This window comes from Bos indicus x Bos taurus, chromosome 13 (assembly GCF_003369695.1).
Source record: "Bos indicus x Bos taurus breed Angus x Brahman F1 hybrid chromosome 13, Bos_hybrid_MaternalHap_v2.0, whole genome shotgun sequence".
Taxonomy (NCBI): Eukaryota; Metazoa; Chordata; class Mammalia; order Artiodactyla; family Bovidae; genus Bos; species Bos indicus x Bos taurus.
In genome coordinates, this window is record NC_040088.1 from 2,595,773 (window position 1) to 2,621,676 (window position 25,904).

The window sequence follows — 25,904 nt, forward strand, 5'->3', positions numbered from 1 at the left end:
AGCTCAAAAATTATGTAAGCTCAGAAAATATAATGATTCTGAAATAATAGCAAATGGTGTTAGAATGGGAGATTTGGGAACTATTCTATTATTCTCAAACAGGTTTATGAAGACCTTGCGAGACAAGGCTGAAAGTGCCCTCTCGATCTTGTGCCTGTAATTTCTAATGCACTGTGATTTGTGGGTCCCCGTCATGAGATGCCAATTATACGTTTGATTTGTGGATGCAAAATGCTATTGGGAATGCATGCTTTCCTTTCTCAGAGAGGATTTAGGACCAGTAATTGCATAGGGAAAATGAAGGCATGAGAGAGCTGGTGGAAAGGGAATTGATAGGCAAATATCCATCAATTCCTGAGATGAGGAATGTGACTATTTATGCCCATGTACTCGTTTTCTGCACCTGGCCTTTTCAGAGCCACGTGGATAAAATGCAACCAAAGTTGTACCAAAGCAAGAGATGTTTGGTCTTAGATTTGCATGGGCTGCACGATGTCAGTGCAGTAGTTTCCCTGTGGGCTTCTATCTCCCCTCTCAGTGCAGGTGGGTACTTGGGGGAATTCCCCAGTGCAGTGGCTCTATTTCCATCCACCAGTGATAATACTTGATAAAGGGGTGATCAAGCATGGGAGGTCTCTCCTGTGAGAGAGGGAGAGAGGAGAGACGGGGTATTATTAGAAGGAAAGTGCCTGCAGTCAGGAACTCCACGGGCTTCAAAGACTGAACATGAAGAGTATTTTTTTTTTTCAGATTTTTATTTATTTTCCAAAATTATTATTTTTTTTTTATTGAACTGTAGTTGATTTACAATATTGTGTTAGTTTCTGGAGTACAGCAAAATGATTTCGTTATATGCATTTATATATATATATACACACACACACACATCTTTTTAGATTATTTCCTGCCTGAGGTTATTACAGGATATTGAACATACTTCCCTGTGCTGCACAGTAGCCCCTGTTGGTCACCTGTCTCACGTGTGCGAGTGCGTGTATGTGAATCCCGTGCCTCTGATTTGTCCTTTCTCGATTCCCCTTTGGTGACCGGCAGTTTGTTTTCTGTGCCTCTGAGTCTGTTTCAGTTTTGTGAATAAGTTCGTTTGTATTATTTTTAGACTCCACCTACAATGAGATCACTTATCACTTGTTTTTCTCTGTCTGACTCACTTCTCTTGGTATAAACCCTGGATCCATCCAGGTTGCTGCAAAGGGCCATATTTCATTCTTTTTTGTGGCTTACTAGTATTTCATTGTGTGTGTATTCCGTGTATGTATATGGACCACACTGAAGATGAAGAATATTTGTTGAGTAAATATTCTCTCTAAATACATTCTTTCATTTGTATCAATATCCGTATGAAGTAGGAACTATTATTATTTTCATTTCACAGATGCAGAAACTGAGGCTCTGAAGTTAAGAAATGTTTCCAAGGCCACCAAGTTAGCATTGCAAGACCATGCCTGAACTCAACCTCTGTGATGAGAGAATCCATGGTCTTTACCACCAGCCTCCACTCTCTTTTTATTACCAATCTAATACTCCGGGAGTTGGCGATGGACAGGGAGGCCTGGCATGCTGTGATTCGTGGGGTCGCAAAGAGTTGGACACGACTGAGCGACTGAACTGAACTGAACTGAATGGATAAGAAAACTTTGCAGAGAGCCAAAGGTTAAAGGTTAAGCAGTGAGACTTCCTTGAGACGTCTCTGAATTGATAACCACCTCCGAGGGGAGAATTCTGGGAATAATGGAGGCGAGAGGCCATGATTTTCAGGGTCTATCGTGAGACAAGAGGAAGTGTAGACACTCAGCCTCCCACTGGGTTTGCGGTCGTGCTCACTCATTTCTGTTGACATTGGTGTTGAGCCTTTCCTCCCTAGCAAGTGGGTTTTTCATTCAACTGGTATTGCTGGTCTCTAGTTCCATAAATTGATTTGCAGGAAAAAAAGCTTATGAATCCAGACAAACAATCATTAATAAGTGATCACCACCGGCAAGAAAACCCTGTGGTGTGCGAGTGCCGAGTCACTTCAGTCGTGTCCGACTCTGCCACCCCACGGACTGTGGCCCACAGGCTCCTCTGTCCGTGGGCTTCTCCAGGCAAGGATACTGGAGTGGGCTGCTGTGCGCTCCTCCAGGGGATCTTCCCGACCCAGGGATTGAGCCCCAGTCTCTTACGTCTCCTGCATTGGCAAGCGGGCTCTTTACGACTCATAAAGCCCCAGAAAACTCTAGCTTAGAACAACTGAATGAGATAGCCCCACCCCATTCTCGCTGCATTTTTGTTTTTTCTGGACTAGTTTGTATGTTTGCAAAAACAGTCATACCATTAAGCTGAAGGAGAAGGTCCATTCACAACATCAATAAATGACTTGTTACAGAGCCAAGCGAAATACTCCAAAGAATCAGGCAAATTTTGCCCATAATGCAGAGTCACTTTTGAAAGTTAAAAGGGCTCTCCTACTCATACTTCGGGAGGATACAGATTGGCCAGGACTGTTCCAGGTTAAGACACGTAGTCTCCTCACCCGTGAGTGAGAGAATCACCAAAACGAAGCGTCCACACCCACACGTGGAGCTGGGGAAGACACCGAGGCGGGCAGGAGGGCCACTGCTCGTTGCTATTGGCTAATGACTGCCAGGCTGTATTCACCTCACTATTTCCAGTGCCTAGCCCGAGGCCTGACTAGTCGCTCAGTTGTGTCCGACTCTTCGCGACCCCGTGGACTGTAGCCCACCAGGCTCTTCTGTCCATGGAGTTCTCCAGGCAAGAATACTGAAGGGGGTTGCCATTCCCTTCTCCAGGGGATTTTCCCAACCCAGGGATCGAACCAGGGTCTCCTGCATTGCAGGTGGATTCTTTACCATCTGAGCCACCAGAGAAGCCTGGCACTTAATAGGAAGTTGGGAAATAATTCATATTATGTTGTGTGTGTGCTGAAAAAATACATGCAATCAGGGACAGGCATTTGCACACACACACACACACACACACAGACCACAGACAATCTGCCTGGCCAATATAGCCACTTTCACACAAGGAGAAAAGGAGTGTGTGTGTGTGGTTTTTTTTTTTTTTTTTTTGAGTGTTCTTTTTTAATGCTGACATTTGGAAGCTGAGCTTTCCAGCCCAGCTCAACTTCACAGTCTACTATGTCCTTCTAAATGGATTCCCCAGAAGAAAAGTCGAAGACAGCAAATGCCTCCCCCACAATACAGATAAAATTTTCTGCTTAATTAGGCATTGACATGTTTACTATAACCTTTACAGAAGAGTAAGTCGTGCTGAGAGACCCTTTTTGTCTGTTTTCTTCTGCAGAACAGACTCAATCTCATGCACCCGATAAAGTAACACATTGAAAAGCCTCATAAAAAAAAAATGCCAAAGCATCTATCAGAGTAAGTGTGTTTGAACAATGGCTAGGGGTTCCAGGGAGTTTTACAAAACACATTTTAATATTATACATTGAAGACTGTTCACTTAAGTGGCTTTGTTTGCCATCGGCAGCTGAGAGGAGAGAGACGGGAGACAGGCAGAGTGTGGGTGATCGGGGTGTGTAATGAGTGTCTGTCTCTCTCTGTATTGATGAGATTTGTTTAATAAGATTGCATCATGTGCAAATCTTGGTAAAGTGGATTAGTTGACTTTATTCCTGGCAAGTTTATTCCTATGAATACTTATTTAGCTAAGATGATGATCACAATGATGCCGAGGCCCAAAGAGAAAGGCCTGTTCTCTGCAGAGCCTCCCTGTGGATTCTGGGTTGAAGGTCAAACTTTCTGGGGGCAAACATCTCGCTTTCCAACCTAAATGTCTAATTTCATCCCTTACCACTGCCTGACAGTGGCCACTCGAAGTGTCCATGCTGCCAGGACAGCTGAGTCATGAGCACACTCAGCTCCGTGTCTAGAAACTCTCTGGTCCAGAGAACTCTCTTCCGCTCCCTCGGTCACTGCTCTCACTGCTCTGCGACTACCGTTCTTTCCAGCGACTAAGTGGCCTTCCTGCTCCCACTTCTCCCAGGCTGTTTTCCAGAGAACTAACTGCTAGAACAGGCTTCCCAGGTGGCACAACTGGTAAAGAACCCACCTGCCAACGCAGGGGGGCTTCCCTCGTGGCTCAGATGGTAAAGAATCCTCCTACGATGCAGGAGAGCTGGGTTCGTTCCCTGGGTCTACCTACTCTAGTATTCTTGCCTGGAGAATCCCATGGACAGAGGAGCCTGGCGGGTTACGGTCCAGAGAGTCGCACAGAGTCAGACACGATGGAAGCAACTTAGCACGCCAAAGCATGAGACTCAGGAGATGCAGTTTTGATCCCTGGGTCAGGAAGATTCCCCTAGAGAAGGAAATGGCTCCCCACCCAAGTACTCTTGCCTGGGAATCCCATGGACAGAGGAGCCTGGTGGGTGACAGTGCATGGGGTTGCAAAGGAGTCAGACACACCCTATCTCACACACACACACACACACAGACACACACACACACACAACTGCTAGAATATTCCTTATTAAAGATCAGATCAGATCAGTCGCTCAGTCGTGTCCGACTCTTTTCGACCCTATGAATTGCAGCACGCCAGGCCTCCCTGTCCATCACCAACTCCTGGAGTTCACTGAGACTGACGTCCATCGAGTCAGTGATGCCATCCAGCCATCTCATCCTCTGTCGTTCCCTTCTCCTCCTGCCCCCAATCCCTCCCAGCATCAGAGTCTTTTCCAATGAGTCAACTCTTTGCATCAGGTGGCCAAAGTACTCGAGTTTCAGCTTTAGCATCATTCCTTCCAAAGAAATCCCAGGGCCGATCTCCTTCAGAATGGACTGGTTGGATCTCTTTGAAGTCCAAGGGATTCTCAAGAGTCTTCTCTAACACCACAGTTCAAAAGCATCAATTCTTCGGCACTCAACTTCTTCAGTCCAACTCTCACATCCATACATGACCACAGGAAAAACCATAGCCTTGACTAGATGAACCTTTGTTGGCAAAGTAATGTCTCTGCTTTTTAATATGCTATCTAGGTTGGTCATAACTTTCCTTCCAAGGAATAAGCATCTTTTAATTTCATGGCTGCAGTCACCATCTGTAGTGATTTTGGAGCCCCCCAAAATAAAGTCTGACACTGTTTCCACTGTTTCCCCATCTATTTCCCATGAAGTGATGGGACCAGATGCCATGATCTTCGTTTTCTGAATGTTGAGCTTTAAGCCAACTTTTTCACTCTCCACTTTCACTTTCATCAAGAGGCTTTTGAGTTCCTCTTCACTTTCTGCCATAAGGGTGGTGTCATCTGCATATCTGAGGTTATTGATATTTCTCCCAGCAATCTTGATTCCAGCTTGTGTTTCTTCCAGTCTAGCATTTCTCATGATGTACTCTGCATATAAGTTAAATAAACAGGGTGACAAATATACAGCCTTGACGAACTCCTTTTCCTATTTGGAACCAGTCTTGTTCCATGTCCAGTTCTAACTGTTGCTTCCTGACCTGCATACAAATTTCTCAAGAGGCAGGTCAGGTGGTCTGGTATTCCCATCTCTTTCAGAATTTTCCATAGTTTATAGTGATCTACACAGTCAAAGGCTTTGGCATAGTCAAGAAAGCAGAAATAGATGTTTTTCTGGAACTCTCTTGCTTTTTCCATGATCCAGTGGATGTTGGCAATTTGATCTCTGGTTCCTCTGCCTTTTCTAAAACCAGCTTGAACATCAGGAAGTTCACGGTTCACATATTGCTGAAGCCTGGTTTGGAGAATTTTGAGCATTACTTTACTAGCGTGTGAGATGAGTGCAATTGTGCGGTAGTTTGAGCATTCTTTGGCATTGCCTTTCTTTGGGATTGGAATGAAAACTGACCCTTTCCAGTCCTGTGGCCACTGCTGAGTTTTCCAAATTTGCTGGCATATTGAGTGCAGCACTTGCACAGCATCATCTTTCAGGATTTGAAAGAGCTCCACTGGAATTCCATCACCTCCACTAGCTTTGTTCGTAGTGATGCTTTCTAAAGCCCACTTGACTTCACATTCCAGGATGTCTGGCTCTAGGTCAGTGATCACACCATCATGATTATCTGGGTCATGAAGATCTTTTTTGTACAGTTCTTCTGTGTATTCTTGCCATCTCTTCTTAATATCTTCTGCTTCTGTTAGGTCCATACCATTTCTGTCCTTTATCAAGCTCATCTTTGCATGAAATGTTCCTTTGGTATCTCTGATTTTCTTGAAGAGATCTCTAGTCTTTCCCATTCTGTTGTTTTCCTCTATTTCTTTGCATTGATCGCTGAAGAAGGCTTTCTTATCTCTTCTTGCTTATTCTTTGAAACTCTGCATTCAGATGTTTATATCTTTCCTTTTCTCCTTTGCTTTTCGCTTCTCTTCTTTTCACAGCTATTTGTAAGGCCTCCCCAGACAGCCACTTTGCTTTTTTGCATTTCTTTTCCATGGGGATGGTCTTGATCCCTGTCTCCTGTACAATGTTACGAACCTCATTCCATAGTTCATCAGGCACTCTGTCTATCAGATCTAGGCCCTTAAATCTATTTTTCACTTCCACTGCATAATCATAAGGGCATTGATTTAGGTCATACTTGAATGGTCTAGTGGTTTTCCCTACTTGCTTCAATTTAAGTCTGAATTTGGCAATAAGGAGTTCATGGTCTGAGCCACAGTCAGCTCCTGGTCTTGTTTTTGCTGACTGTATAGAGCTTCTCCATCTTTGGCTGCAAAGAATATAATCAATCTGATTTCGGTGTTGACCATCTGGTGATGTCCATGTATAGAGTCTTCTCTTGTGTTGTTGGAAGAGGGTGTTTGTTATGACCAGTGCATTTTCTTGGCAAAACTCTAATAGTCTTTGCCCTGCTTCATTTCATATTCCAAGGCCAAATTTGCCTGTTATTAAAGATATTAGTAAGCAACTGGCTGTTGTAACTCCTGCAAGTCTTTCTGTTGCATTGCATTTATTATAAATAAATTATAATAAAATTCAAACCCTTTGCCTGGAGTCTGAGGGCTTGCAGGATTTGGCAGCTACGTTTTTGCTTTATCACCCAGTACTCTTGCCTCGCCCTCTGTGTCTGTAGGACAACAACCCATTTGCTCCTTCTTGCATCTGCCAATCTCTCCTCAACTGTGACTCTTTGCAATTGCAGGTTTCTCTGCTTAGAAAGCTCTTCCTCTATGGCAGTTGGTTGCTTTTCATGCTTTAGAATTCAGCTCAAATGATCCCTTCTGGGAGAGGCCCTCCCTGACCAGTCACTCTTTCTCTGTGTAACTCTAGAGCATATAACCTATTCACTGAAAGCACCATGGCACTGACCATACTCTGAAATCATCTTGAGGGCTTGTTTATTGATTGATTATGTTTTCTCACTAAATGTAAAGATAGACTATCTGTCTCCTTGAAGACAGAGACCTTGCTTCTCCCCACACTCAGATCATATCCTGGCACTGAAAGATGTCCACAAGTTATCTAAGTGAATGAACAAATAGATAGATCATACAATGAAAGGGGATTAGTCCGGTCGCAATCTCTGTCTCTACTTCTCAGCAATGCAGGCAGCGCCTGTGATGGGTAAATCTCCCCACCCCACCCCCCAATCTAGATCAGATGTGAATTACAACCATTCTGATCAACTTTCCTCAATAATAAAACCAGAGAGACCCCACAAATCATCTTTTCAGAGCATACCAGCCACCTAAATTCTTCTTGCCAGAAATCCCAGAAATGCCAGAAAGCTGTGGATTGCAGCTTTTTAAGTATGAAGACGGCAAATAAGCATCAAGACTGCAAAACACCAGAAAATACACTTATCAGGAGCAGATTTTGATTCAAAAAAGAATCACACAACTTTGAAAGTATGAGTAGTTTTTGTCACAGATAAAACTCTTTATCTGTTCTATGATATATATATTACACAAATATTAGCCTGGTCTTCTCCCAAATTCTTGATGGAAAAGGGGACAGATGGCATTAGAAAAATACACTATACAAGCTGCAAACTTTTTACTCTATCAATAGACGGGTAAAATTTGGGAACAAATCCTTAAATTTTAGACATTTCCTTTTAAATCAAACGTTAAAAAAACAAAAGGGAAACAATTTAAAAAATACCACCTCAGTTGTTCCAAAAACCTGTAGTCAGAATGGTTCAAATAAAATTGTGCAAAATAATTCATGGGCAGCAGGATGTGAGACACCAGACTTTCGCTAGGCATCCATTTTTGTAGTTGCTTTGAAAATCCACAATGGAGTGTTTACCGGAAAAGCATTGACAGCTTTCAAAGCAGCAGAAGAGGTTGAAGAGTTATAACCTGAGACGATTATAAAACTCAAGAAGGTTGATTTTTTAAAGTGAAACTAGAATTCAACCAAGACCTCATTTAAAAACATACCCCGTGGTGACAGGATCGTTTTCGCCAACCCACCCCACTAAATGACAGTTTAAAATCACAAGAAGATTCCACAGTGTGCAGGGCAGATGTAAATGAGGGGATCGCAGGAATTTCTGGCTGAGACCCAGTCGGTACACGAAAGGATGACACGGAGGGAGGCTTCCCTGTCACGAGCCTCCAGTGTTCTGGTGACTGTGGTCTAGAAGTCTGTTAACATGTATATTATTATTGGCACTAATTGGCACTCGTGTTGGCAGGCTGAGTAAAGGAGATGGAGGATTTACTGTTCAAGGAGGCTGAGCCCCTTTCAGTGGGGACTAGGCCCAGAGGGAGGGCCGTGCTGAGCGGCTCAGTCTGCTTTGTGTCCCAGGAGGTGGTCAGCTACAGGGCTACGGGATCCTTGACACCATTTCTGAACAGAGACCTGACTTTACAGAGAATCCAGATATCACAAGGCTCAGCCTCCCTCCCACCCAGAGAAATCTAAGTGCAGGCATATTTCTAAACAGAGACATTTTCAATTCAATTTTCATATAGATTTTTATTCCTGCCATACCACACAGAACTCGTTAACATAAGCGTGGCTTGTGTGTGCAAATTGAGAGAGCAGGCCTGGTTCTTTCCTCCATCTGAACATCAGGACCGAACACACAGAGCTCTTTGTTTAAAGGGATATTGAAGATGGAGTGGTTTGATGGCAGGAGGCTTCTCCTGGACCCAGAAGTGCTTTATAGAGATGTATGGAGAGCTTTCTGAAGGTCATCAAAACAAGAACCTCTCTCTTCTTATTTCCTGCAGACGTTTGGCTAATTGGAATATTTTATATGCCCAATGGATATATATCAGGTGGGGTCTGTATGAGCAAACAGTCCACTTACTCACTGGACTCTTGTTATAGATACTTTCTAGGGCCGTCATCACAGCTCTTTGGACTGTAAAGCTGTTTCCAAATCATGTTCTGTGACTTTCTCCACTTCTTGGTCTTCAGCAAAAAGGACTAAGCTCATTTAAATCAGAGAAAGTGGATGCTCCGTCATCCTTTTGTGGTTCATCTGTTTACTCATTTTATCAAGAAATATTTATTTCACTGCTAACACAAGTAACATACTTTAGTAAAATTGCACAGGGACTTCCATCACATTGGCTCTCCAGTGGCCCAGGAGAGTAGAGAGCTGAGTTACAGACAGAAGTTGGGCGTGGGTTTGGGGAGGAAAAGGTCATGAGAAGGTCATGCATTACTGGAGGAAGGTAGGTAACTTAAATGGGCAGAGTAGACCAGATGGGAGAAAAACAGTCCTGAGTTGCAAAGGTACGTAGCGCTGGCCCTCAGTTGGATAGACACAGAGACATTGCGAGTCATTGGAAAGTCCAAGCCACATTGAAAAGAGTACAGCTGCTGCTCAAGGAACAACCATGGGGTCTAGGGTGGTCTGAAATTTTGTTTGGCCAAACCATGTGGAAGAAACCAAATGTGTGTAGGACCCGTCCGTCTGCAAGCTCTAAACCAAAGGTATCAGGGGAAGCGAAGAGTTCAAAAATGCGGCACGCTCTTCTGGTACTTTCTTATACCATCTCTTTGACCTTGATTCTCTATCAATTCCAAATAGAAGTAACCATCCTAAGCCTGCCTGCTGCTGCTGCTGCTGCTAAGTCGAGTCAGTCTGTGTGACCCCATAGACGGCAGCCCACCAGGCTCCCCTGTCCCTGGGATTCTCCAGGCAAGAACACTGGAGTGGGTTGCCATTTCCTTCTCCAATGCATGAAAGTGAAAAGTGAAAGGGAAGTCGCTCAGTCGTGTCCGACTTTTAGTGACCCCACGGACTACAGCCTACCCGGCTCCTCTGTCCATGGGATTTTCCAGGCAAGAGTACTGGAGTGGGGTGCCATTGCCACCTCTTAGCATTTTGTTAGGACAAGGGAGGAAATGGAGGAGAAAGTGTATCATAAACCTTTGCTACTCAAAGGATGGTCCTTGGATGAGCTGCAGCATCACTTGGGAACTCGCTAGAAATGCAGACTCTCAGGCCTATCGAATAAGAATCATTTAACAAGATCCCTGGGGGATCCATAGGCTCAAGAAAGTTTGAGAAGTCTTATTGCGAGACTGTAAATTAGGAGCCAGATAATTGGCAAGCTACTTCTCTCTGCCTATGTTCCTATGTGTATGGGGGTACCAGTTTAGGAAAGAGAATACAGCTTTGAAAGTTCCAACCCCTTCTTCTTTCTAGGGACCAAAAGATGAAATACCTGTGGCTTAGACAACTGCTTCCGGTAACACAGGGAAAAACTCAGCAAGAAAAAAAAGAATAAAATCCACTAATTCAAAGACTGATCAGTTAATGAGAAGATAGAATGGCCCACTGGTTGTGGGATGAGGCTGGGCTCAGTTCAGATCTGCCAGTTACTGTTTAAATGTGGTCACAGGAAAGTTACTGAAACTTTCAGAGGCTCAGCTTCCTCATCCATAAAATAAGAACAAGAATAGTATTTGTGGGGCTGCCCGGTGGCTCAGTGGTAAAGAATCCCCCTGCCAATGCAGTAGAAGCAAAAGATGAGGGTTTGATCCCTGGGTCGGGAAGATCCCCTGGAGGAGGAAATGGCAACCGACTCCAGTATTCTTGTCTGGGAAATCCCATGGACAGAGGAGCCTGGGGGGCTACAGTCCACAGGGTCACAGAGACTTGTCAGCACATACGGAGTATTTGCCTCCTAGCTAGTTAGGAATATCAAATACGACAAAGTATGCAGCACACCAAGGCTGTAGGAATACCTTCTGACTCCCAGGCCCGTTGTAGGCACTCTATAAACACTGAACCTCCTCATCACCCATCCAAGCCCACAAACAGCTGAAAGCAGCCGACTCTGGCTTTCTTTGTTGTTGCTGTTTTCATTGATGTTCAGTCACTAAGTCGAGTCTGACTCTTGTGACCCCATGGACTGCAGTACTCCAGGCTTCCCTGTCCTCTACCATCTCCTAGAGTTTGCTGAAATTTGTGCCCATTGAGTCAGTGATGCTATCCAACCATCTCACCCTCTGCCGCCCTCTTCTCTTTTTGCCTTCAATCTTTCCCAGCATCAGGGTCTTTTCCAATGAGTCAGCTCTTTGCATCAGATGTCCCTAAATCCTCTTCCAAACCAACAGCTTTTAGATGATATCTGCATTAGATATGAACTGGCCTTACATGTGTCATACATAAGAAAAGAGTTTGCTCTACTTTGGGTTTGTTACTTAATATTAAATCATTCATATAAGGAGCCAGTGGTATGTATGCTGGGAACTTCCACAGAACTGATGTGCAGACATCAAATGGCAAGTTATTAGGTCATTACCCATAATGATAATGTCTGCAATCTTCAAGAAATAAAGCAACCCACCATTTGAGCAAAAAGGTCTTTGTTGGAGGCCTTGGGCTTTGCAATGAGACAGATGACTAATGCTCAAAGCAGAAGGTCTCCTAAAAAAATACTTTATATTCAGCTACCTAGAATTTCAGTTTGGCATGTGTTATTATTGGGAAATATCCTGGTGACAATTTTAAAAAGCAGAGTGAGAAAATATTCATGGAGAAGGGTGAGAAGGGGGCCACTTCATAAGATTTCTGATAGTTCCAGCTTAGAAACCATTATCCCTATATTATCCCCACACCAAGAGAGCATAAATCAGGAGCAGGGGATAAAGTAAAGGGAAATGAAATAGAGACAATGAAACTACACAACAGGACTGAGACTTTCCTTGCAATTTCTGAGTTTTAGGCTTCGACTTTTCAAGTGATACCAAGTGTGTTCAGCCAAATGTACATACTGATTCTCTATACATTTTCCCCCACATAGGGCTATATAAACGGGTATCCCTGGTGGCTCAGCAGTAAAGAATCTGCCTGCCACGTAGGAGACTTGCAGGAGATGTGGGTTTGATCCCTGGGTCAGGAAGATCCTCTGGAGTAGGAAATGGAAACCCACTCCAGTACTCTTGCCTCAGAAACCCTGTGGACAGAGGAGCCTGGTGGGCTGCAGTCCACGGGGTTGCAAAGAGTCGGGCATGACTGAGGGACTCAGTGACAACAGCAGCGTATATACAGTTTTTTGCAAGACTGGAAAGTTTGGAGGGGTTTTGTGGCTTTATTGCCAAGAAAAGGGACAGTAAATCACTGCCCAGAGTGACCTTCAGAAACTATATGAAGCCGATGCGCCATCTGTATTTTTTCAGATGTGCATTCCCATTTTACTTGAAATAACACCATTAGCGCAGCCTTCCCACGGAGCTAGAAGGTGATCCTGTTTCCCTCTTGCCTGGCTTCAAGTCAAACATCTTTTCTTTTTTTTGGCAAATGCTGTTCCTTTCTCTGAAATATTTCATGCAGATAATGGATAATGACCACTTCTCATTGCCTTTTCTCGAAAACGTCTAACTGCATTAGCCAAGAACAGACAAATTTTAACCTGCTTCTTTTGCTAAGTTCATGGCTGTGACCACTTCCCGTTAAGAAAGAGAGAAGAAGGCTCACTGTCCCTTCAGAGAAGCTAAATTGGCAATGTCAGCGAGCGATCTGGCCTTTGCTTCTCTGGTGAAGTCTTTGCTATCTCTAGAATCACAGGAGTCCAAGGTGGAAAGACCTTTCATGTCTATGAGCAGTGATTAAGTCAAGGCGTTCCTAGCCCTGGTATTCTTCAATTCTGTGATTAATGGCTCAGATACGGACCTTCCAACTCTTCTCTTTCCTGGTGGAGTCTCCCCAGTGTGATCGCTGTGACCAGCCTGGCTAGGAGGACCACAGTGGTTAGAATTTCCTCCCATTTCTCTCATTCCTGGGTGTGAGCAGGGTTTCCACACTGCCTTACATTGCCTCAAAGCCCTCCATTTGACTTCTGTTTATTTGACACGAGGCAGATCAAGAACACATTCCCCGTAAAAATATAGACATTCTCTTATCTCATCACTGCACTTCAAGGTGAATGAGCTTATTAGCTGGTTCCTGTAGAAGAAAGTTCAGCTGAAGCTCTGATATTTTGGCCACCCGATGAGAAGAGCCGACTCATTGGAAAAGACCCCTGATGCTGGGAAAGATTGAAGGCAGGAGGAGAAGGGAGCAGCAGAGGGTGAGATGGTTAGATAGCATCACCGACTCAACGGACACAAATCTGAGCAAACTTCGGGAGTTAGCAAAGGACAGGGAAGTCTGGTGGGCTGTAGTCCATGGGGTTGCGAAGAGCTGGACACGACTTAGCAACTGAACGACGGCAAAAATAGAAGAACGTGTGGCCCTAAGAGCCAGCTGGGTCACCATCACACTTTAACCCAAGGGTTCTCAACCGGGGGACATCTGTGCCTTTAGACAAGGTCTGGAGACATCTTTGGTTGTTACAGCTGGCGGTTAGAGGGCAGAGAGGCCAGGGATGCTGCTAAACCACCCCACCGCCACCTACCCCACCGGACAGCCCCTCACAGCAAAGAAATACTCAGTCCCAGATGTCAATAGTCACGAAGTGCCGTAAGGTCAGGGTTGGCAGTGAAGCAAGGGGCTCTATGGAGAACACTCTGGGGAGGGTGAACACTGGCAGGAACGGGAGACGAAGCACAGACGGTACCCTCCCAGCTGTCATAACACAGGGCTGGAGCACAGACGTCTGGGGCAAGCCTGCCCGGGTTCAAGTCCCGCCTCAGCCAGAGCATACACTGTCATCTGCAGCAGACCCACAGGCTCTGCGGGTCTCCTCTCTCTTCTGTAACCTGGAGGAAATAACGGGACCAGCCTTAAAGCCGACCGTGAGAGCCGAGACAACTGAGGGGCGCTCAGAACGCCCGGTAACAGAAGCGCGTGGCGTGCGTTCCCTCTCACTAGTGTTACGAGAGCAAAGGCGTCATCGTGGAGAGCCACGTCTTGAGCTGGATTTCTCAGGGTTTTTTGTATTTACCCTTTCAAGTGGTGACTGAAAAAATAAACAAAACACAAAACAACAATCCATCAGACTCCTAGCAGTATTCTCAATCCATTCCTTCTGGGTTCACTTAAATCCCCTTATCAGATTGAGCACGTTTATAGTGCAGGAAACAAACAAACAAGTTAATGATGAAAAGGATTAGCTTTTCTAAATAACTCCGGTAACTCTGTCAAATAAATCCTGACCTATTTCGGTTCTTAATTAACTAGGCTAGCTTTTACAGGAGGCAACTTATATGAAACAGCGAGTCTGATCTGAGGCCAAACCCCGCTGGACAGTTGGATGAAGCAGTTCTTGGAAATGGCCCAAATGCCGGGAGATACAGAGGTAGTTGATCTTTTTGAATCAACAGTTTGAATAATCTAATGGAAAATTCTCCAAGGTTTTCTGACCCTTAAAAAAAATATATTTATTTATATTAATTGGAGGAAAATGACAATACATCAGCGTGAATCGGCCACAGGCCGACACGTGGCCCCGCCCTCCGGAGCCCCGCCCCTCCCTCGCGAGCCCCGCTCTGCCCCTGGGCACCGGCTGTCAGGGCACCGGCTCTGGGTTCCCTTCACCAGACCTCACACTCCCGCTGGCCGGCTGTTCTACACAAGACGGTGCGTCTGTTTCAATGCTGTTCCCTCGAATCGCCCCACCCTCTCCTCCTCCCACGGTGTCCAGAAGCCTGCTCTTATGTCTGTGTGTCCTTGGCTGCCCTTCACGTAGGACTGTTAGTACGGTCTCTTTAGATGCCACGTCTGTGTGTCAGTATACGATATTTGACCCTTCGATTGAAGGCTGGGGCTGGTTTGTCAAGGCTTGGTATCTTTCCTCTGTCTCTGCCTACAAAGGAGATAGGTAAATAGAAAAGGTTCAAGGTCACTGTGTCAGCACACTTCCTGCCTGGACAGTGATACCAAACTGGTCATCGTCCCAGGAGAGGAACGGGGCTGAGGACGAAAGACTTTGGGGTCTAGTGTTCTCCAAAGGCGACCACAGGCGCGCGGCTCATGATGCATCCACGGTCCTGTCCTGGACACGCTGGCCTGTGTCTTGTCTGTTTCATGTATTTCCCTCTGCTTTGAAAGTCTTCTAAGGCCAGTTTTCTGCACTGCCCAAATCACTTCTATAAAATCAGAATTCTCTTAAAAATAATAATGTACACGTATTTTTTCTTAACAACAACAAAAAGGCAGTATTCAGCTAATTGGTTAGTTAATTTGCTTTTCAGTGTAAAGGATCATTCTTCTCTTCCTGCAGAAAAACAAACAAACAAAAAGAACCAGAGCTTTGTGACCTGGAGGAGGATGAATTATTAGCAAAGAATCTTCGTATATGCAGCCTCTAAGACCTTTGACCGACTATTCGGAGATGATAACGGGAATTAGCCATTGTCTCTAGAGTTTCAAAGAGTTCATTGGCTGCCTTTCCAGGCCCTGCTAATTTTCTGTTATTTGTGTGTGTGCACTCAGTTGCTCAGCTATATCCGACTCTTTGTGACCCCCGAGGACTGTAGCCTGCCAGGCCCCTCTGCCCTGGAATTTTCCAGGCAAGAATACTGGAGTGGGATGCCATTTCCTACTCCAGGGATCGAACCTGCCTCTCCTCTGTCTCCTTTACCACTAGTGCCACTTGGGAAGCCAGTGTTACTTACAAACATTTAAAAATGAAGTTTTCTTGGGCATTTCTGGAAAGATCATCAGTGTCCAGGATATATCACCGCAGTGTGGTTGTCTCCTAACCTATCAAGTATGGGTGGAATTGGCGTCACCAGGACTGTGTGGGGCCCTGATTTGTCTAAGCCAATCATGTCCAAGTATTGGATTTTTTAGGTAATTCAGGCCTAAAGCAAGCCAGTAGGCAATAGGCAGTCTCAGAGTCTTGCTTATATAGAACAGCTGTGTGCCTAGTCACTCAGTTGTGTCTGACTCTTTGACCCCATGGACTGTAGCCTGCCAGGCTCCTTTGTCCGTGGGGATTCTCAAAGGCAAGAATACTGGAGTGGGTTGCCACGCCCTCCTCATATAGAACAGCAGAGACAACATTTTCCCGAGGAAGGGCCCAGCCCCCAAGTACACACGGAATCATAGACTCATACTGGCACCTAGCACTTCTCATCAGTGGTACCCAACTTATTCTGGATGACTCAGCTGGGGTGATTTTGCTCCCTGGGGACGTTGGCAGGGCTGCTGCTGAACATCCCAGAGTGCACAGAAAAGCCTCCGCAACAAAGAATGATCTGGCTTAAAAGGCAATAGCCCCAAGAACTGGAAGACCTAGTGTGAGAAATCTTTCGCCCAAGTTTGAACATGAGGCTCCCAAATGCAAGAGCTTATTCTCCTTGCTCATTGCTGCAGGCTCAGTGCCAAGAACACTTCCTGAGGTAACTATTGTCAAAGTTCTTGGCAACAGTGACTTCCCTATGGTCCAGTGGTTTAAGAATCCACCTGGGCTTCCCTGGTGGCTTAGCTGGTAAAGAATCTGCCTGCAATGCAGGAGACCCAGGTTCTATCCCTGGGTGGGGAAGATCCCCTGGAGAAGGAAATGACAACCCACCCCAGTATTCCCTTGCCTGGAGAATTCTGTGAACAGAGGAGTTGGGCAGGTTACAGTCCATGGGATCACAAACAGCTGGACACATCTGTGCGACTTTCACTTTAGCCAATGCAGGGGACACGGTTTGATCGCTGGTCCTGGAAGATTCCATGTGCCTCGAAGCAACAACACCCGAGTGCCACAGCTACCGAGTCTGTGCTCTAGAGTCCATGCTCTTCAACAAAAGAAGCCACTGCAATGAGAATCCCAAGCACCGCAACAAAGAATAGCCCCTGCTTTCCGCAACTGGAGAAAGTCCGCATGCAGCAACAAAAATCCAGTGCAGCCAATAAAATCAACTGATCAATCAATCGATCAATTAATTAAGAAAAAAGTTCTTGAGGTTTTTGTCAGAGTGTCATCCATTTCCCACTGGTGGGGGTGCTTTGTCCTTTAATCACCCCCTCTGCTTTTACAATTTAGGTGAGTTATTTGCTGAAATCATCTCCCCTCTTCATGTTAGAGTAGGTAGCATGGCTGACTTTATTTTTTAAGGCTTATGATCAGTTTGGAACTCATGTAAGAATAACATCAGCAGGTCCAGGAGGAATCAATCTGCTGTCTCCCAGGCACACTGGGGAGAAGCCAGCAGGACACAGTCTAGTCTTGGGGAGATTAATTTACTGAGACTCCAGCACATGCAGACGGCTTTCCAACAAGAATAATCCAGATAGCATGTGTGTATGTGTTCAAATATCTGACATTTTGTCTAAAGAGCAGAGAGGTAAAAGAAAAACATGAGAGCTTTTTTCTTTCCCTTTTCGGCATTCCATGTTTGTTTGCTGTTTAGTATGAGCAGATGACCCCAGCTAGGCCAATCAGAATCCATGGAATGTGAACTCTGACCCCACGACACAAGAATGGAAAATGGTTGGAGCGGATCGCTCTTGACAATGGCATCAAGCAGAGATCGCCCTTTGACTGTGTCCCTGAGATCTTCAGAAGCCCATTGGCTGCTCCGCTTTCAGTGAGACGCTCCATACGTCTTCCAGCAAATTCCTTATTTTGACTTGAATTAGCCAGAGAGAATATTTGTGGCTTGCAAATCAAGCCCTTACTGTCTAATGGATGGTGCACAACACATACATTGAGTTCAAGGATGAATTTGTGCTGACTCTAACAGAATGGTTTCTTTGTGTGTAGAATAAAAGAAGCTCAGACTGTTGGTGGCATTGCCTGGCATTCAGTAGAGGGTAGTTTCAATGTTCACAGACACTTGGGCAGACCATGAAGAGATAATAATGAGAGCATCCTATTTCTAGAAACCAAGAATTTCCCTCCAAAACCAGAGTCCCCTCCATCCAGATGTACATTTTTCCATAGAGCCTGGCTCTTTGTATAGGTCTGCTTTGAAAGTGCTTTTTAGAAACATATCATCCCCCAGTGACTTGAATGTACCCGTCTAGGGTACGTTTCCAGCGCTCACAGTCTATTGTATCAATAATCTGCATATTTAAGAGTCCCTACATGCTCATTGAGACGATAGATGGGGCTGGTACAGTCTACTGGGTCAAAAATCTGCTTTAAATAGTCTATATACACAGTCGGTTGAGTAAATAACAGCATTTTCAAAAAGCCCCTAAATATATAATAACATGATAAATCGTGTCAGCTCCTGAAAATGCAGGCTTGCTACTGCTGATCAGGAAAATGATGTGCGATTTAACAAGCCACTTACAAATGATCTCATCTTTTCCAGCTGTGGGAGCATTGTCTTTGCCTTGGCTATTTTTCTCATATGTAGAGAAGAGGAACCCAAACACACACACACACACAGGCCTATATGCATCCTCAATACCGTCTTGCACAAATAAACTGGATTTGGATCAGTGGTCCAGATGTAGGCAGTTAAGGAGTGAAGGCCAGCGTGCAAGTTTCTTCCAACTTGGGTTTGGAGAGTTCACCCATCCCTCAGCTGTGGATGATTCAGAGTTAAGCTGGGCTCCAAATGTACAAAAACAGTTGGGCTTAAATCAAATAGAAGCATTGATTTTGAGACCTCCGTCTGACCTCATTTTGTTGGGAAGATGACTTTTCCTATAGCACTTCATTAGAAACCTGTTTGCTTATAAAATGCTTCTGTGTGTACCGTATTCTCGTGAAAAGCAACCCCGTGGACTATGCCGTCCATGGAATTCTCCAGGCCAGAATACTGGAGTGGGTAGCTGTTCCCTGCTCCAGGGGATCTTCCCAACCCAGGGATCTAACCCAAGTCTCCCGTGTGGCATGGGGAATTCTTTACTGGCTGAGCCACCAGGGAAGCCTGTTATCGTATTCAAATAGCTCCCAGTTAGTAAGTGCTTTACACGTATGGTTTTGTTTTAACCTTATGCTCCATGGATGGGGGTGACATTATTAGTTCCATTTTCAAAGACAGAGGAATCTTAGGCTTCAAGAAATTAAATGACTTTCTTGAGGTCACATATCAGATGTTGGTAGACTCCGACTTTGAACTGAGCATGTGAGTCTCCAGAGCCATCGCCCTCTTGTGGCTGTTAGTTTCAGCTCAAACGCACATCCATGCCTGTTTTCAACTGTGTCCTGCTTTGATCTGGTGTGTATGGCCAGGTGTGTGTCTCTGCTATAATGATACACATTCCTTGACGAATCTTGCATTCTGCAAAACCTTGCATCACAATGATAGCGCTTAAAGCAAAAATAAGATTAGGGTAGACTAGTTCAAAACTAAGCAAGTAGGTATCCAGAATGTAACCCAGCAAAACCATACTAACAATACCAGCCCAGTTAAAAACACTTGTTAAATTCATAACAAATAAAACAACACTACAGCAAAGAATCTGGGCTGGATGAAGCATAAGCTTCATCGATTCAAGATGCGAGAGAAAATCTTGATGCGGAATCAGGATTGTGAGAGAAATGTCAATAACCTCAGATACTCAGATGGCACTACCCTTTGGGCTTCCCTGGTGGCACAGCTGGTAAAGAATCCGCCTGCAGTGCAGGAGACCAGGTTTCAATCCCTGGGTTGGGAAGATCCCTGGAGAAGGGAAAGGCTACCCACTCCAGTGCTCTGGCCTAGAGAATTTCATGGACTGTATACTCCATGGGATCACAAAGAGTCAGATACCACCGAGCGACTTTCACTTTCACTTTATGGCAGAAAGTGAAGAGAAACTAAAGAGCCTCCTGATAAAAGGGGAAAAGGAGAGTGAAAAAGCTGGCTTAAAACTTAACATTCAAAAAACTAAGATCATAGTGTAGGGTCCTATCACTTCGTGGCAAATAGATGGGGAAATGTGGAAACAGTGACAGACTTTATTTTCTTGGGCTCCAGAATCACTGCAGATGGTGACTGCAGTGTGGAATTAAAAGATGCTTACTCCTTGGAAGAGAAGCTATGACCAACCTAGACAGCATATTCAAAAGCAGAGACATTACTTTGCCAACAAAGGTCCGTCTAGTCAAAGCTGTGGTTTTTCCAGTGGTCATGGATGGATGTGAGAGCTGGACCATTAAGAAAGTTGAGCACCAAAGAACTGATGCTTTTGAACTGTGGTGTTGGAGAAGACTCTTGAGAGTCCCTTGGATTGCAAGGAGATCCAACCAGTCCATCCTAAAGGAGATCAGTCCTGAATATTCATTGGAAGGACTGATGCTGAAGCTGAAGCTCCTATACTTTGGCCACCTGATAGGAAGAACTGCTGCTGCTGCTAAGTCACTTCAGTCGTGTCCAACTCTGTGCGACCCCATAGATGGCAGCCCACCAGGCTCCCCCATCCCTGGGATTCTCCAGGCAAGAACACTGGAGTGGGTTGCCATTTCCTTCTCCAATGCATGAAAGTGAAAAGTGAAAGGGAAGTCGCTCAGTCGTGTCCGACTCTTCGTGACCCCATGGACTGCAGCCCACAAGGCTCCTCCGCCCATGGGATTTTCCAGGCAAGAGTACTGGAGTGGGGTGCCATTGCCTTCTCCAGATGGGAAGAACTAACTCATTGGAAAAGACCCTGATGCTGGGAAAGATTGAGGGCAGGAGGAGAGGGGGACGACAGAGGATGAGATGGTTGGATGGCATCATTGACTCAATGGACATGAGTTTGAGCAAGCTCCAGGAGTTCGTGATGGACAGGAAAGCCTGGTGTGCTGCAGTCCATGGGGTCGCAAAGAGACACAACAGAGCAACTGAACTGAACTGAACAGCAAATAAAGGACTTTACTTTGTAAACAATGAAGTGATTGTAGATGACTAGAAATAAATTGATGGAATTAGTAAGATGGTGGGGTTATAGAAGGTTGAAATTTTAAAAGACTGCAGTGCATGCAGGCGTGCTCAGTCATGCCTGACTCTTTGTGACCCCATGGACTGTAGCCCGCCAGGGTCCTCCGTCCATGCGATTCTCCAGGCAAGAATACTGGAGTGGGCTGCCATTTCCTCCTCCAAGGGATCTTCTCAACCCACGTCTCGTGCATCTTGTGACAGTTTGGACTTCTAAGGCTGACCATCTGAGCCAAAAGGAAGTCGATGGGACTCCTATGAACCGAACACATTCTCTGTGGCTTTCCGCATTCAATGGTTAGTGAACTTCACGTCTGGCTGCTGTTACTTAGTGTTGCTAAACAATAAAGTGTTGGGAAAACTTACATGTGAATGGATGTGGCGTCCTCATTATATACACATCATTGACCGATTTACCAATCAGGAGTGAGCTAATTGGCTCAGGAAATATGAGTTGTAACAGAGCAGACTTTATTAGATCTTTCATCCTTAGACCTTTCATGTTAACTAACCCAGTTACTAAAATCCTGGGCACCTCACCAATAAAATCTTAGCGTTGCATTCATTACTCAAGCAAACCAACCTAAAGTAAAGATGATAAATCTGAATATCTTCCAGACTACGGAATTAGCAGCTTATGAAATGTCTTGTTTCTTGGGGAGATATGAAGAAAGAACTTCCCTTGTATATCTTCAAGCATCTACTGTATGCCTGTTAGAGTATGAAGTATTGGGTGTGGGTTTTATTTTGGAAATAATCCTGTTAATAGGCATCTCTACATCTGTCTTAAATGGGGGCGATTTGAGGCTAACAGAAGAGATACAAATGGGTCTCTGGGAGAAATTAGCCAGACAGATAGGAAACCCCAGACCCGGGCATCCTCCCCTTCACCATTCTGCAATGAGCTGCATGCTAAGTTGCTTCAGTCATGTCTGACTCTTTGCAACCTTGTGGACCACAGCCCTCCAGGCTCCTCTGTCCGTGGGATTTCCCAAGGAAGAATACTGGCGTGGGTTGCCATTTCCTCCTCCAGGGGATCTTCCCGACCCAGGGATTGAACCCGTGTCTCTTCCTGTCTGCTGCCTTGGCAGGTGGGTGTTTAGCACTAGCGCCACCTGGGAAGCCCGCTCTGGAAAGAGGAAGCAAGTTACAAATCGCACTCCCAGGGGATGGAAAGTGAAAAACGGCCTCAATCTGGGCTACCTACAGTCAATTCCTAACACTCTCAGCAGTCAGAATGAAAGATACATCAGATCACGTCATTTCCCTGCTCAACACCCCAAGGGAAATTCATCTTACTCACGGAGAAAGTCAACCTTCTTACCACGGCCCTCAGATTTATGGGCCCGTGTAGCCGCCATTCCACCTCTCCCCCTTCTCCCTTTCCTCCCTTTCTGGGTTTTCCACTCCGGTCTTGTCGGCCTCTCTGCTGTTTCCCAACCAAACCGGGAGCCTCGCGTCTGAGGCCTCTGTGCTTGCCTTTCCCTCTGTACTTTGCTCTGCCTGCTGTTTGCTGCCGTTGTCATTGTTTAGTCGCTAAGTCATGTCTGACTCTTTGTACCCCCATGGACTGTAGCCTGCCAGGCTCCTCTGTCCATGGGATTCTTCAGGCAAGAATATTGGAGTGGGTTGCCATTTACTCCTCCAGGGGAGCTTCTTGACTCAGGGATCGAACCCGCATACATTCTTTACATCTGAGCTACCAGGGAAGCTCCGACTTGCTGTAAGTCTGTGCTTAACAGCAGTTTCCTCCTGGAGCTTACTCGGATGGCTCTGTCGAAATTGCAACCGGTCTCCTACTCTCTCAAGTTCCCAGTTCCTCCACTCTGCCCTGCTTACCTCTTTCCACAGCGCGTACCCCTGACGCTGTAGAACTGACGCCTCTGTTCTGTCTGTTGTTCATTGTGAGCTTTCTTTACTGTTTGTCGGCTCCTTAGGACAGGGGTCTTTGTCTGTGACTCCATGCTGTAGTGTGAGCATCTAGAGGTGGCGCCTGGCACGTGGCGGGTGCCAAGTAAACACTCACTGAAGGATCAATGGCCACGCAGGGAACCCTGTGTGTTTTGAACTCGGGGCTTCCCAGGTGGCTCAGTGGTAAAGAATCCACCTGCCATTGCAGGAGACGCGGGTAACTCGGGTTCAGTCCCTGGGTCAGGAAGATCCCCTGGAGGAGGAATTGGTAACCCACAACAGTATTCTTGCCTGGAAAATCCCAAGGACAGAGGAGCCTGGTGGGCTGTGGTCCATGGGGTGGCAACTGAGCGACTCAGCATGCAGGCATGTGCATTTTCAGCTTTACAAAGTGAGTGAGACTTACCCACTCACCGTACCCTTTCTGGGCTGCTGTGGGTTCCTCCTACATTCTATCTTCAGGTAAACAGTGGCCCCAGGAACTAGCTTTGAGTCCCAGATTTTCAACATTTGCTCAGTATAATAGCCTTTAAAAAAATCTAGTGAGGTTCTATATCTAGGAGTAAATTCAACAGCTGAGGCTGCTGCTAAGTCGCTTCAGTCGTGTCCGACCCTGTGCAACCCCATAGACGGCAGCCCACCAGGCTCCCCCGTCCCTGGGATTCTCCAGGCAAGAGTACTGGAGTGGGGTGCCATTGCCTTCTCTGAAATTCAACAGCAGAAACACAAAAATCCCTGCTGCAAAGTTAGACATGCCTCTTAATTGGAAAAATTCTTAATGGGTCCATTCTTTCAGTTGGGTTGAACCTACAGCCACATGGACTGCAGGCTTCTTAATATGTTTTCAAAAGTTACTTAAGCCAGAGGTTTAAAGACCTAATTGTTTGGAAGAAAGTTCCAAAACACGTTCGTTTATTGCACCCATATTTCTGGCCCTGTGACACTGAAAGTGAGGTGAAGGTGAAAGTGAGTCAGTCGTGTCCCACTCTTTGCTACTCCATGGTCTATACAGTCCGTGGAATTCTCCAGGCCAGAACATGGGAATGGGTAGCCTTTCCCTTCTCCAGGGGATCTTCCCAACCCAGGGATGGAACCCAGTCCCTGGTTTCAGGATACATGGAGTCTGTGATGTGAATAAACTCTTTTTCCTTTGTTAGCATTGAAACTATTTAATAACATCAGGATTTACACTGAAGGGTCTCTCTCACTGGAAGTCCCTCTTCACTCTCTCTCTAAAGCAGCAAGAACTGAGTCTGCCCATCTGAACAAACAGAGCAATTCATTGGTTGAGAGGAAAAAGATCCCAGCTCGAACATTTACTAGCTGTGTGTTCTTAGGCAATTTGCTGAAGCTTTCCAACTCTCCATTTCCTCGTCTGTAAAATGGGGATAATTAGAGTACCATCCAAATATGGCTGTTGAAAGGCTTTAATGAAAAAATGCTACTTTTTCTTGAATTCTTTTTCTGTCTCCAACTCATCTTTCCGGTTTCCATATAAAGACCCTTGGAGGATCTTCCCAGACCCCCTGGTGAGTAAGGATCACCTTGTAGACAGCCTTATGAGATTCTTCTCTTGTGGTTTCCATCAAACTTGCAATCAAACAAGTATACGTGTAATTGTTAAATTCTGGACTCTGTGATTTAGCCTCCATTAGGATTAGGATATTGTGTCTCATACATTGCTGTATCTTCAGCATTTTTTCAGGGAACCTGGAGCATAGGACATACCTTACAAACAGCATTTAATTGATTCTAAGACCTTTCTTTTATATTTTAACATCTCAGAAATTAGGGTCAAGCTTTAATCAATGCTGTCTTAAAATGGCTGCCAGGGGGGCAGTCGGAAGATATTTCAGGAATGCCTTAACCAATTTATGTGGCTTATCTTTTCCTTTTTCATATAAACACAGGAGTGTCAAATTATAAAAATCTTGAAAAAAATAAATTTCAAAGAGTCTCTCAGTAAATATAAAATAGAAATTCTAAGTGCTAGGAAGAGAGCAATGGGTCCTGGTTTAATTATAAACATTTTTTTTCCCCTCAGTGGTACAAACATAAGCAGCACAGTTTCGTGAATGGCCTCAGATTAAAACCAGTAACTGCTGAATGAATGAAAACGATAAAAGAGCTTTGCACAGTTCCTGGCACATGGAAACTGCTCCTTAACTTACTGTGCTATTACGATTTTTAGGATCTGGCTAATTCAGTATTTAAAACAACACTAACATTTTCACTTGGGCTTCCCAGGTGGTACTAGTGGTAAAGACCTTGCCTGCAACGCAGGAGACACGAGAGATGCAGGGTGGTCCCTGGGTTTGTAAGATCCCCCGGAGGAGGAAATGGCGACACACTCCAGTATTCCTGCCTGGAAAATCCCACGGAGAGAGGAGCCTGGTAGGCTACAGTCCATAGGGTTTTCAACACTTGGACACGACTGAAGTGAGAGTAGGTAGGTAATATTTTTACTTAATGGTTATATATCTTTGTTATATATCTAAGTTTTGGCAGAAATGTTCAACAATGGAATCTTTCGGTTAGGTTAATTCAGTCTCAGCTAGAACTGTGATCCTTGTTGCAACTATGATTAGTCTTTTCGTCTTGACTGTAGGCTCCTCGGAGCCCAATCTAAGCAGTCTGGGTGTCCTTGTTTCCACAAAGCCTGGAGCGTGGTGGGCTGAATAAATGTTACATGACTAATTAAAAAAAACCAAAACAACAAAACCCAAGAGCGTGGATTACTGGAGCTCAGGGTCCTGAGGATGACTGCAGAGTGAGACTTCCCGCGCTGCAGGGAAGGCAGAAAGGCAGAAACGTCGCTCAGTACCTGCACGGCTTGATCGT

At 45.2% G+C, this 25,904-nt stretch overlaps 1 protein-coding gene across 2 annotated transcripts in view; it reads right to left on the reverse strand.

Annotated features, from left to right (window-relative positions):
• Positions 1-25,904, reverse strand: part of TSHZ2 (teashirt zinc finger homeobox 2) — a 494,051-nt gene that overhangs the window by 208,989 nt on the left and 259,158 nt on the right. The gene's annotated exons all lie outside the window — the stretch shown is intronic.